Source organism: Aphis gossypii, chromosome 1, assembly GCF_020184175.1.
Source record: "Aphis gossypii isolate Hap1 chromosome 1, ASM2018417v2, whole genome shotgun sequence".
Classification (NCBI taxonomy): domain Eukaryota; kingdom Metazoa; phylum Arthropoda; class Insecta; order Hemiptera; family Aphididae; genus Aphis; species Aphis gossypii.
The window spans coordinates 3,624,800-3,638,631 of NC_065530.1; the positions used below are offsets into that span (position 1 = coordinate 3,624,800).

General features: G+C 29.1%; 2 long non-coding RNA genes across 2 annotated transcripts in view; one reads left to right on the forward strand and one right to left on the reverse strand.

Moving 5' to 3' along the window:
* Positions 1-5,433, reverse strand: part of LOC126549087 (uncharacterized) — a 31,975-nt gene extending 26,542 nt beyond the window's left edge. Inside the window, exon 1 of the long non-coding RNA XR_007603232.1 lies at positions 5,249-5,433. This is a non-coding gene — a long non-coding RNA (uncharacterized LOC126549087). The remainder of the gene's footprint in view (positions 1-5,248) is intronic.
* An 828-nt stretch (positions 5,434-6,261) lies between these two features.
* LOC114128991 (uncharacterized) overlaps positions 6,262-13,832 on the forward strand; it is a 165,945-nt gene continuing 158,374 nt past the window's right edge. The window contains exon 1 of the long non-coding RNA XR_007603370.1: positions 6,262-6,465. This is a non-coding gene — a long non-coding RNA (uncharacterized LOC114128991). The remainder of the gene's footprint in view (positions 6,466-13,832) is intronic.

Sequence of the window (13,832 nt, forward strand, 5' to 3'; positions counted from 1 at the left end):
GATTCGTTTTTGAATTACAACAAATAACAAAAATCGTTATTACTTATTACCTATATAAATGAATATCCAAAGTAAAGTAAAAATGTAATTGAAATAATTAAATTATTTGGCTTTCCGGTGGAAAATTTTTTAAATATATTATATAAGATACACTCAGTGAATTTTAAAATCTTAAACATAAACTGAAATTTTTTATGAATTTCAAACTATAAAATAATGTTTTTTCAAAAGATTTTCGTGAATTTTGTTAAAATGTTAACTTAAAATATTTATTGCGACTATACCTACATTTTTGATAATTTTTTAATTGGTAAATAAACTATTTATTAGAAACCTTGTCTTACATTTTTAAGAATTTTACACATTTATAAATTTTTATCGTAATTTATAAAAATAAAAAATTTCACCTGACTATAAATAGCTCAAAAAGAGTTTATTTATTTATTTAAGTTCTAAACGAGCCAGGCCCAATTATATACTTAATAATAATAACATTCGATCTTAACGGTAATATACAAAAAGAAAAGAATTTAAAATAACTAATAAGAGTTAAAATATTTTAAAATTTGACCATTTTTGTTAATTTTGTTAAAAACTGATTAAGCATAAAAATTCCCGTTTTCCCTTAATGTTTTTCCAGATTAAAAAAAAAGTACAGGACTGTTTTACAAACCGATTTTCTTCCAGGAACCATATTCTATGTTAAAAATCCAAGCATTTTTACTTCCCAAAAAGCTAAGGGTAAACAAAAAAAAAACAAACACCATTGTAAAATCAATAGAATCATTACTCCGTCAGAATCTCAAATGCATATTGTTATTGAAAATGTAAAAAAATGAAAAAAATAATATATATATTAATATTAATTCATTTAGTTTTAACCACTTATAATTAAAAAACAATATTCAACAGCGTTAATATTTTTTGAAATAATAAATGTCAACAACATTAAATGAATCACCCAGTATAGGTATAACTTATTCATAATAATATTAGATATATAGAGCTATAATATTATGTGTCCGGTGCCGTTGGCCTTGACATTGACTTGGGTCATTCGTACATTACATTTTATACGCGTTACGATTATTGAATACAATATAATATATATTATACTACAGCGGGCATAAAAGTCACGACCGATTTTCCGTTCCCACAATGACTCGCTAGCGGCTAATAAATAAGAATGGCATGCATCGTTTCCGCCAAAATTAATATTTCACTCGGTTTTTATTTCGTGTTATGCATCCATCGATTTATAATTATTATTTAACTTGGAAAAATATCGACTGGTCTCACTGGTCATATTTTATCTATATGATATTATTACAAAATACAATAATGAATTGATAACCATTTTTATTTCGTTTTTAAATTAAAATTTTTTTCTTATTGAATTTCGATCAGTAAACGTAATTCAAAATATAGGTAGGATACGTAAACTATTTATATAATATTAACCTGTTAAAATTAATTATTTACTTAAATTATTCACTTGGTAACAAATACCTTATCATGATATCTGAGTGCCTGACGTGTTAAAATACTTAAAACCAACCAATGTATGACAAGTTTAAAAAAACTGGTAGAATATTGTTTTTAGCAGTAATCGACGTGTTTTTTTAAATTTTTTAAGTAAACCTGCAATAATAACAGTTAGGATCTGTTATGATAATATAATGGTAAGGTAATTTTACGGGAATTATTAAATCCTGAAATAAATCAACCATTATAAAGTCGGTACAACACATTATGTATTGTGCATTACGCATTTGTATTAGATGCATACCTACCTATAATATATAGATATAAACTTTTAATTCGGCGCTCCCGAAAATTGAGGCACCATCCACATGGTGTGGGATATGCGTATCATAATATTATTCACTATAAGCCACGGAGATTTTCAGTGTTTCCTCCACTTTATTTTAATTCTTATGACCATTCCCGCCAACGCCAAGTGTCCAATTTAACGTGCGGTACCGCCGGCTGATCGCACGATGACTATGTATAGCGCCACGCGGTTAGTAATTTATAAGATTATAATATAATGCTCTAGCGAGTAGGAGGAGCAGTAGAAGAGTTCGCTTTGTTAGACACTATTCAGTTTTTTAAGTACATATTTTATTTTTTTAGCCAAGTGACGGCGGCGGACGAGAAAAAAATTCACACGAGTAATAATAATAAAAAAACCTAATAATAATAATAACGATCTATGAAAGGAGGTGAAGAAGGAGAAGACGAAGAAGGCGTTTTGGCACGCGACCGGCAGACTATCGTCGTACATTATACGCTTACGTCGTATAACGCCGCATCTAAGTAACATTGTATACTGTACGAGGAAAAAGTAATAAAATCCTGCCTATATTCACACACATATACAATATACATACAGGGTGATTCATCAAGTATGCTCACCCCCTTTTTTCTTAAATAATACAATTACTTAAAATCTGTTTTTTAAATTTTTTAAGTATAGGCGTATACTAAAAAAATAATCATTTTAAATTATTTAGATTTTTTTATACTACCTAAAGAGTTATCTGTGGAGGTACAAACTTCTATTTATCAAATGACAATCTCTTTTTCTACTGTAAATTATTTAGGGGATATTAATTTTTGAAAATTTTGTCATACCAAAAACGAACGAGTAATTTTTGAGTTATTCATCATTGTTTACTAAGGACTTTAAGGACTTTTTAAGAAGGTATATAATATAATTTTTAAAAAAATTATCTACTTTATTATTTACAGTAAAAAAGGAAGGAAGATTCTCATTTGAAAAACAGAAATGTGTATCACCAGTCACCTGCACAGGATATTCCCAGGAATACCTAATAAAATCTCAAGAATTGGAAAACATGGTCTTTTAATTAAGTATATTTTAAAAATTAGAATTTTAATAAATTCATTATTAAACGAAAAAAGAAGGAGAGCATGCTTGACAAATCACCCTGTATGTATATTATGTACATGGTATATACATTTTATTGTGTAATAAATATTGTATAAAATGACTAGAGCGTGTATTATAACCCTAGACGTTCGTATATAATGTGCTATATATGTTTCCCCGAGAGACCTGCAGCACGGACACACGGACAGTCCCGCCGGTGTCAGCGCTTTGACATTATAATATTATAGCCTGGTCCGACCGGCCCACCGGCCTGCACCCTGGAAGGGGCAGGTGCGCGTGGTATATAATATAATGTTTTGTATATTACACGAAGAGTCGAAGACGGATAGACAGATAAAGAGTGAGACCGCGAACATCGATGTAATAAACGAAAACCTTTGGGGTTTGGGCACACTTCATAACGTACTAGGCCGTGCGCGTACTATATGTTTTCATTTTATATACACAATAATATAGTATATACTATATACACATATATACAGAGTGAGCCAAAAGTCGGTACCTTGTAATAACACAATAATATATTTGGCACATTTTATAACAGTAATAAGTAATAACGCATGACAAGCGCGACCTTTGCTGCGAAAATGAAGTTCAACGCGTAAAATACAATACTTTATCAACCACGATGGTTGTAAACGGCGATCATGTTTTTGTGTATGGCGAGGTAAATAGTCTTTCGGTAAAATTCCGATGACCCATCGTTTCAATATAATGTACTACAATATTATTATTAGTATTATATAGTTCAATAAAGATATGACTAGGGACTCGAAGGTGGACCTTGTGAATTATTGAGTAACTCAATAGTTTAAAATTGAAAGGTATAAAACACGCATAAAAATAACTGGTAATTTACAAGTTGAATATTATACAACTTAATTATTTCATTTCATATTTATAAAAATGCCTAATTTTTATTATATTATTAATTACTTAACAATTTAAAAATGTACCATCAACTTAATATAATATATTAAATGGTTTTATACATCAATAAACTATTATTTAGGAATGAGTGTAGGGCCTGATTTAGTTATTGGCTCTGAGAAACGTCTCAAAATATATTATTGATGGCAATATTTCTCAGTAGATTTTCTATTTATAGACGGGATTTTCTGGTTCATAATGGTTTACTACGAATCGTATAGATATGTAACAGAACATGGTACTGGTCAGAATAGTCGGAACACTAAACACCGCGTCTATCATAATAAATCCGAGTAAACGAGTTAAAGAAAAATAAATATTAGAATTTAATGAATATGATTGACGATAACTGACAAGTATGCGAATTTTTTATTGATCACTACATTTTATATTATAATAAGTATATAATAAAAATACATATTGGCGATATATATGGATTTCAGTTGTACCTTGTGAACCAATTTTATACCTAATTCAATCCGAAAAATAAATAATCTAATTGAGTTTAAAAGAAAACTTTTTTCTTCTAATTTTATAGATTAAGAACTGTTAATACCTATTACGTTAAAAATAATAGTTTAAATTTCTAAAAAAAATTATGCTTATTATCCAAGAGAATAGAGCAATAAATATAATTTTAAATCTTAGACTGGGCTGTATAATTTCTTGGCGAATGTGTTAAGGGTTTGAAATTTTTACCTAATATCAAAATTAAACAGACTTAACTTTTAACTTACTATATTATTTTACTCCCATTTCCCAAACATAATGCACGTAAGTATTTAAATGTAAATGAAGTAAATAAAATAAATAATAAATTATAATTTTATATGTATTTTAATTTTCAATGTAATACATTCTTTAAGACACCAAAATGGATGTGTAAAATTCGAATTTAATGATAAATCATTGCATAAAATAAACGATAATAATTCTATATTTAAACATCGTTTGTGGAAAAATTATTATGAAAATAGCTAGAAATCAGTCAAATATTTACGAAAATTGCTTTGTTACAACATAAAATGTTAAAGAAGTTGTGGCAGACAATTTAAATTTCTATTTAATATTTTTGACTAAAATTACAATACAATAACTAAAATTACTTGACAAAAAAATCGCTAATTTTTATCGTTCAAATGTTATTATAATTTGATTTGAATTATTGATAATCAACTATTTAGTCTACGCTAATTTTATATTTTTATTTCAGTAAAAAATGCTAGTGAAGTAGCTAGTATTAATATTTTTGGCTATTTATTGAATGGAAAATTTTATAAATTTTAAATACAAAATAATTTAGTACTTAATAAGTATAATATATAATATAATAATAGAATTTCGATCGTATACTACTAACAGGTACATGATAAATAATAATATTATATTACAGTGACTTACCTAATTGTCGACCTTCTGCCATTCGTGATTAAACATCTTGAATATAATAATATATACTTGTAATATATAAAAATAAAACGCAATAATCATTAATCAGAATAATTCAAACATCATTTGAAACTAAACAGTGTTTATGTGAACATAAGCTTTATATAGGTATACGAAGACAGAATAGAATAATAATTATTATATGATATATTGCGTATGTTAATATTTAGGTATATATAAAATTCTTAAAACTCATAAAATACGCTTGAAAGCATTTTAAATACAATTAAACACTGATAAGCACGCCCCGCCGAGTCGTAATAGTCAGGGAATATAGATTTCGAACGCGCTAGCGAAATCCAGTGAACTCGCGGTATAATGTGAAGTTCTAAACTCGCAATCGACCACGGTAAACATTCAACTGCCACGACCGCAATCCATTTTGTAAACCAATATACCTATTACCTATTGCATATTTGTACTACAGTGATGTTTTCTAACAATCTACTGCAGTTTTAAGAAAACGATCGTCGCGGCTATTTTTGTGCGTATTTTTATAATACTATACAAGTGAATAATAGTGGTGTGACTTTACCTCATACAAACCGTTTTTTACATCGCCGACCGCAAACGTTACCGTCATTTCGTAAACACACCCCAATCACTACAAATACATAAATACGACTTTTATAGTGGCGAAAGTGAATTCTCCGAGTTAGCTAGAATCCTTGGCCTGCAGTTAGTGCAGTGCATAGTAACATTCGAAGACCACACGAGTTTCAGTAAATACTTACTCTCAAGTCTCAAGGAGTAGTATCAATACAATTTTCCGGAAGTTGGTCTACAGTCTAATTGTTTTCTGCAATCGAAGTTTTCAAATCGACGCAATCGCGAAAAGTTGGCCGTCGGATGATAGATATCCACATTATCGTTATGTACCCACAGGGTTCGCTAACGAGTAATCACTATCTTATCTATGTATTCGTCTACAGGAAACGGTTACCATTGCTTATTTTATCCACGAACATCTCACCGTTCATAATATATCGATTAACTTTTTGATAAATTTTTTGTGGTTGCGATCCGCGAGTGCGTATTATTTGTTTTAAGTTATAACACAGTGTCACAGTGCGATAAAATTCCTAAGATGTGTCTTGAACATATTTCACTACCACAACCAGTCCTGCGAAACGCGTTGTCTATTACGCACCCAGCAAATCACGTTTAAGGTAAGACGAATAAGTCATATTTAGTAAGATACATACAATTAAAAATAAGTACTTTTGGTTCCTTATAGGGTAATACATAGATTACAGACTCGCACGTCTCTAAACGATAGTTATTTATCGCTGTTACATGTGTATTTATTAGTATACCTAAACATACTGTGCAAATTCCGAGTTATACTCGGTTTTGGTAAAATAAGTGTAGTAATGCAACGTTTATAATGATTAAAAAACATATTTTAATTAAATTTTGTACATTTACGATTTATTTATTTATATCATATTATTTATTGTAATATATTATAAATTATGAACACTAATTTATATTTTAAAAAATTAACTATATTTTTAATTCTGACTTTACTTATTTAAGTATTAAGTATCAGGATCGATAATACTAAAATTAGGAAAGACAAAATTGTAGACATTATTGCATAACATAGAGAAAAAAGTATTCATTGTAAAATACACGAGTCTCCTCCTATAAGTGAGATAATATATTTATATAATTATGAAGTATTATAAAAGTTTACAGTGCTTTATTATGGTCGCCATAGTAACGGTTTGTACTGTCTGATGAATCTAAGTAATCTAAGTACAACGTATTATAATTATAATACATAAAGTATTATTTTATGTTATTGACATTTCGTAATTCGACATAATGTATCTATTGTAATCGTCAAAATCACTACTGTATACTTGATTAGAAAGAGACGAGATAATTTATCAATACAAATGACAAATGTAAAACCCTGCAGTCATTACAATATTAATGATGTATTCATAGTTACCTTGAATCTTTATAAAAATGTATTAAATAATTTAATATCAAAAATATTTTTAAGATAAATTTGTTATAGATAGATATTACTATATTAGGTGAAATTGAATATTTACCTATATAAAGTATAGGGGAAAATATAGAACCTATTTAGATAGAAAACAATTCATACACAATTGTCTCATTTTCCTTATCTATTTAGACATATAGGTATTATATATAATATTATAGAGTTACATGACTCGTGGCCGGTATATGTATGAAACGTAAAGAAGGTAACCGGGTCACGTGGTAATAACCAGCGAACCGGCCATCATCGCAAAACAGTTAAAAGTAACTCGGTCACCCAGTGACACGGTGCGGTGGTGGCTGGTACACGGTGGGTAACATTACATTGTATTATTGTGAGATATAAGCATATTATACAGACTCGGTAATACTTGTACAATGTGCACGTCATTGCAGATTAAACGGTATTTTCTATTGTTTTTTCACCTATTACTTAAATAGTTAAATAGCATAATTATTTTTATATTATTGTTGATCAGCAAGTCAAATAGCATGTTAAAAATAAAAAAAATAATAATACAAAGATATTATATTAAAAATAAAACACGTCCTCTGAGATGGAGTATTGGAGAATAGAAGGTTAGGTATAGGTCATTGACACAAACGATGCAAAAAAATGCAAAAATAACATATTATTATTATTAGTATTATACTACTATAACATATAAGTTATTTATCAGTCATTTAAAATAAAATAAAAAACAAAACTCATTTACAACAACTTTTTTGCTTTATTTTATGTTTTACACACGTTGCTTGTTTTCCTAGTTTTCGTCAATATTATCACCACTAAATCTCCGCCCCAATACAGACGTTAAATTCACGGTTTACGCCCAAAAATCCAAGGAACACTAAAGGGGAGCTAGCCTGAGTTTACTAAAATTATCATCCATCTATTGTAAGCATTTTCAGTGGTCTTTTGCTTATTATGTGTGTAACGCATAACGCATCATGCAAATGGTATATCTAAAAAGGGAATGTAAAAGGCAGTGTGTAAGCATCGACTCGTCTAGAAACTCCTAACCTAACTTTTTGCTGATGCATTTTTTTCTTGTGGCGCAGGTATACATACATACGGTTTTATTCGTACTATATACAAGATACTTCACGAATAGATTTAAAGACTCTGTGAAGCGCTATAAATTATAATATATAAAGCTACTGATGTCGTATCCCATAAGTATACCAGTATACTAGCTATAATAACATTATATATTGTTGTATTGTGTCAGTGTTAGCCGTTAGGTATATGCGTTATACAATATACACCCACACATCGTTTTGCTCTTTATAACAGTTTAATATTTTTCTTTTGAAAATTTTGGAGGCATGTGTCATTTGAAGTGAATCAATGTTTCTTATATTTTTTTCTTGCGTAGTCCCTATACTTTTGCCTAGTATGTATAAACAATAATTATCCCAATACTAGAAACGCTGCCATGAATTTACAAGTGTTCGGTTTGATTAGAAACAAAAGTATAATGATATTTAAATACTACGTAATGTATAGGACTTTTGTCATTGGGCGACTTCTCTTAAGATATAAGTTTAACTTAATAACGTTAATTAAACTTATTATACATAAACTTATCGATTGACCTACGTCATAATAGCTATCTGTAATCTGTATGCAAAATTTCAGCGCGATCCGTCCAATGGTAGGAGTTGTGCGTTGATAGATCAGTCAATCAGCTTACTGTTTTATGTATACAAATAATATGCTGTAAATGATACAAATATTTAGTACATCATCAAGTGATTATTATGATTATTATTTTTATATATTTTATAATATTATGTTTAAAAAAATAGATACGCGTATAGTTAACTCGAGGAAAAAATCATTCCTTACAGTTCAACATATTTTCTTTTTGTATACATTTTTCGAATTGTTCCGTCAATTGTATAGTTACGTCATTTAATATGCCAGATTCGCAACAACCCCTGCATAATATTATGTTTTATATATGTATATTGTAATTAATTGTATATACACAAGATAACTGTAGTATCTCACTGTATTTGTTCTTGTTCATATTAACCACAATTAGCTAACCACAAATAATCAAACTTAAAGTATAAATTAATTTGGAATTATTTGAAATTCATACAATTATGTTTTAAGTATTAAAATGTTGATAGCCTAATACAAATTAATAATTCAAATAAATCTCGGAGCTCTGATTTACGAGTATTAAAAATTTTTTTATTTTCAATTGAAGTAAACTAAACGAGTATTATAGATTATAATAATTTTGGCTCACTAATACACCAATTATTTACCAAAAACATATTTGAAAGATATTAATCAGAGAAAAAGTTATTAACAGTGAGTGATTCTTTATAATATATCATATTAGCCATATTGAATACACGGTATTTCGCTTTCTGCGCGTTGCGTGCAGTACAAGTGTACAACTGTACATTACATGACATAAGACTTAGTAGATATTATCAGAAGGATAGTCATATATAAAATAAGTATTCAAATTAAGTTCCATTCTAACAAATATTAATGAAGAACTATAGTAGTAATATTTTTTTAATTACTATTCGTAGTTCTATCAAATTTACTTATCGTTCTAACGATTAGCCATAGGTATATGATATTATGATAATCACAATATACAATAAAACCTCATTAATCCAGACAGCCATTTATAATACAAAAATTACGCTAGTTTATACTAGAAAGTGTGCCTTAATATTATATGTATGTATATTTAATGAATATAATATACAATTAAGTACTATTTTTTTAGGTTTAATATTATTAGATATACGAATCATACTAAGTATAATATATATATAGTAAAATATTTTTAAATTTATAATTTATGATATTTTGGTTATTTTGTTTAGACTGGACTTTCATTAATTTGGATAATCTAGAACTCCAATTAGTCCAGATTAATAAGGTTTTACTGTAATTTAATCATTGCAATATTTAACATCATAAATTAATTTTTAATACTATTTACAAATGACTAAAATCATGAATTATGATCCTACAAGGAACAATTAGTCAACTATTCATACTCATATTCTAGTCATTTTAAAGTCTATTTATGAATAAAATATATTTTAATTTATAAATGTATACCTGTAAGTTGGTACCTAAATTATTTCCAAATCAAACGTAAAAAGTTAGTACATAAAATATTACACATAATAAAGTGTAAAACGCTTTAATTTGATATTACAATACAATACGCCTATATTATTATATATCTATTACCCATGTAACTATGTTACCTTCTGCTAAAATGTGAAGTGCATTCAATGGCCCACCCTGACAACCCCGTGCGCATGCCTCATATTTTATACAGCAATAATATTACTTTTTATTATTTAACTTTACTTTGCGTGTGTGATATACCTATTCCATGATTAAGTGTCATTAAATATTAAAACATATAGGTAGGTTTTACTGTAACAATATAATTCGTTTGATTGAACCCTACTCTAGACGGCGATAAAATGCCATAGACGTACCTAATAAATATTGTATATAAACACGGGTAGAACAAAAAGTTCAACGGAGAATAGAACGATGTCTCTGTGAACAAGATAGTTTTCAACGCTTTTGTTTGTGTTTATTTTTCGTCTGCGACGGTTTTCATGAGATGGAAAACCAATCAACCAGAAAGTCCTTCCCTGTTCACCGCCGCTGCGATCCGTTGTTTGTCAATAACGGTTTTCACGTTAATACATTTTACATGCACTGTTATCATCCATCGTTAACTGTAAATAAATTAAAAAAATATAACTGTTTGTAAATATTAGTCAGTATATATCACGGAAAACTTTTAGATTTTGTTTGTTTTTAACAGCAAAAAAAAAGAATTCAAAAACTCGTTTGATACCTCATGATGTACAAATCGAAAACTTTTGTTACCAGTGGAACGTTTTAATAATAGATATTATGAATTTGTTTTCATTTTAATTTATCGCCAATAAAACGAAAAAGACGACATGACGATATTATTAGCTTTTCATCGTCGTTATTATTATTGCGATGACAACGTAAATGTTCGTGCGTGTAATTTTTTTATCCAAGCTGAAACAGAGGTTAGTCTCTTGCCAACGGTGAGGGAGTATGGTTATTTAATTATTGCTGTTTACGAAATTAAACCGTTTCTGTCAAAAATATGTTTACAACAAAAAACACAAAAAAAAAAACAGAAATATAAAAATATACTCTTGAAACAATTAATACTTCCCACATGTTGATGCGATTATAGTATTATATACTTCGGATTATATGATGTCTTTTTTTATCATTTTATTCTCGCCTTAAGCATTAGCAAATGAAAAATCAACATGCGTAGTGCGTACTATTTATAATAAATATATAGTTAGTATTTGTGTATACCATGACTATACCCGCGGATACCCCCTCCTAGTAGGTACCATTCTACTTTTCGCAAACATGTATAATATGTTGATTTACAATAATTAGTAACATTGTTATAAGCAATTCGATACTTAATCAAGCGACGAAAAGAAGATAAGACGCGAAGAACGGTAATAAAAATGTCTACATATCTCTAAATGTCTCGCCGTCGATCGATAAAAAGAAAAACGTGGTACGTGCAATGCATTTCGACGTAAACGGAAGACACAAAAAATTAGATTAAATTCTCTATGTGTATGCGAGTATGTTATTCAAACATCCTTGACTCGGACGAAACTGCGTCATCATCACCATCATAGACATCATCAATATTCGCCGATAACTATAAAGCCCTATTCCATAAGTTATTCATATCGTCGTTACATGTGATGTTATAATACACACGTATTAATTTATAATATATAGATATCATCAAAATATAACAACAATAATAATGTGTAATGAAAGTTTAGTCATTTTAACGTTTTGCACACACGCTAAATGTAATATGTCCACCATACGCTGATGAGTTTTTTGGCTTTCCTCAAGTCAATAGTTCACGTGACATTCGTCTTGTCCACTCACTCATTGTGTTATTGTTCGTGTTAATATTTTCTCTCGAGTAGGGGTAGACGTGTAGTACACCGCTTAGTAAAGCGTGTTCGTGATTAATACACCTAATTTTGTCTCAATCGAACACTGTACAAGGCAGATAAATATCCAAAAAAGAAAACAAACCCATGCACTAATGCATATACCTATGTCCTATATAGTAGGTAGTATTAATAAATACACTATAGCGCGACTTTTGCCAAACAAAAAAAAGCATTCTCACTAAAACATACTATTACAAAAGAACGTATTCTGTAGGACCCATTAACTTCCTAAAAAAATAAATATAATCCAGTCTACGATTATAAGTAACGCTGCGTGCGATCGATTTTCTGTAGTATGACATTGATCTGTAACTCACAGTATGCATATTGTGTTGATCGATATATAACATAATTTGTGTTCCCACCATCTCGAATATTATATTATATGAATTCGAATATTAACGATTGTGATAATATTATTATTATTATTATTATAGTCGGAAGACTTACTCTACAAGTGTCCGCGCCATGCTGCGTTCGATTAAATAATATCTATATTATATTATTAACTCGTTTTTACCCGGCGGCGGCAGTCGTTAATCGAAATCGATCGCGTAAATTGGAATTGTTTCAAAACACAAGCACAAATACTCAAAGTCAAACTCGTAGTCGTGAGGCAGCCACGCCGTGTATTTATTATAAAAGCACGTCGTCACATTATTGTCCACAGGTTGCATGAAACCAAATATAATATAATTTATTATTTTAACAATTTTAAATTTTTTTATCGAGCTTTCATCGAATGCTGTGATTTCTTAGTCGAATAAAATTTAATAATAATATACTCATTACTTAGGTATATTTAACTATAATAGTTTTTTTTTATAATAACACACTTATAAAGTTATATAACACTTGGTGTGAGAATTTCGATTGAATTTTTATCGAAGTCAATCTTTTGACTTTTAACTTTAATTTTATAGGTAGGTATCTACTATTTTTTCATTATTATTTTAAATCTATACGCATATCCCACAGTCCTATGTCGAAACCTAGATTTTAAAAATGCCACGCTAGCTGTCACCCCTTTCATATAGTTCGCGCCCAGTCATATGTGTTTTGAAAGCTAACGCGCTGCTGAATATATTGTCATCATCATTATACTCCCTGCAGCGACCCACTTGTTTAATTGTTGTTTATGGGTTAAGTCAATAACGCTTAAATAATTCAAACGACCCTTGACGACTGCCATTGTGTCCAACACCGATTAAAAAGGTCTGGAAAAGTACTACTGCATAATGGTGTATAGTGGTCGTTGAAAAGAAAAAAAATCCGAACAACCCACCCCGCTCTTGAGTTCCCTTTAACACTTGGCACTTTGGGTGTTGGGAAACCAAATACAGTAAAATAAACGAAATCGAGAGTTATCACAACACAATACATGTGTGCATATAATATAAGTAGCATTGCAAATATTAATTGCCCGCATAAATAAAATTTATATATAGGAATATCTGAACATGTA